This window comes from Carlito syrichta, unplaced genomic scaffold (assembly GCF_000164805.1).
Source record: "Carlito syrichta isolate Samal-C Ts95f unplaced genomic scaffold, Tarsius_syrichta-2.0.1 Scaffold289187, whole genome shotgun sequence".
In the NCBI taxonomy this organism is placed as follows: Eukaryota; Metazoa; Chordata; class Mammalia; order Primates; family Tarsiidae; genus Carlito; species Carlito syrichta.
The window spans coordinates 437,605-438,509 of NW_007233283.1; positions in this window are offsets into that span (position 1 = coordinate 437,605).

Consider the following 905-nt stretch of genomic DNA (forward strand, 5'->3'; position numbering starts at 1 on the left):
CCGCGGGCTCAGGCAATCCACTCACCTCAGCCTCCCAAAGGCGTGGGATTACAGGCTGAGCCACCGAGCCCAGCTTATATCTTTCAAAACTATATTTCCTTCTTCTCTCTCTAGGCTATATTTCCCTGGTTTAGGCCCCAGCATTTCTAATCTGCTTTATTAAACATCTTCCAGAAGTCACTTGACCTTCACTCTGGACTCCTCTGATTCATCCTCAACCTTCGTCAGAATCATCTCTCTAAAGCCCAAACATGATCCTGTCTCCTCCCGTCAAAAAACATTTCAATAACTATGACTGTCAAGATAAATTTCAAATTGGCATACTTATAAGGCTCTTCTAAGTCTGGCTTCTACTTGTGTGCTGCTTATCTCCTCTCCCTCCTCAGTAATACCAACTCAATCCTACATTTCAGGCATGTCAAAAAAAAATGTTGTTTCAGAACACACCAGGTACTCTCATGCCCCACTGCATTGGCACACTAAGACCTTTGCTTAGACTGTTCTCTTCTTTCCTCTCTGAAAAACTCTTAGTCATCTTGCAAGACTTAACTCAAATATTATTTTCCCACTTTTCATGATGAGGATGACAGAGAAGATAAAGTGGCATAACAGGCATTTGATATTAAAATTTAAACGATAGCCGGGCTCGGTGGCTCAGCCTGTAATCCCGCTCTTTGGGAGGCTGAGGTGAGTGAATTGCCTGAGCCCGCGGGTTCAAGATCTGCCTGGGCAACTTGGCGAGACCTCATCTCTATAATAAATCAAACAAATTAGCCAGGTGTGGTAGCTCGCACCTGGAGTTCCTGCTACTAGGAAGGCTGAGGCGGAAGGATCGCTGGAACCCAGCAGGTCGAGGCTGCGGTGGCCAGGAGAGAGAGAGAGAGAGAGAGAGAAAGAGCTCTGTC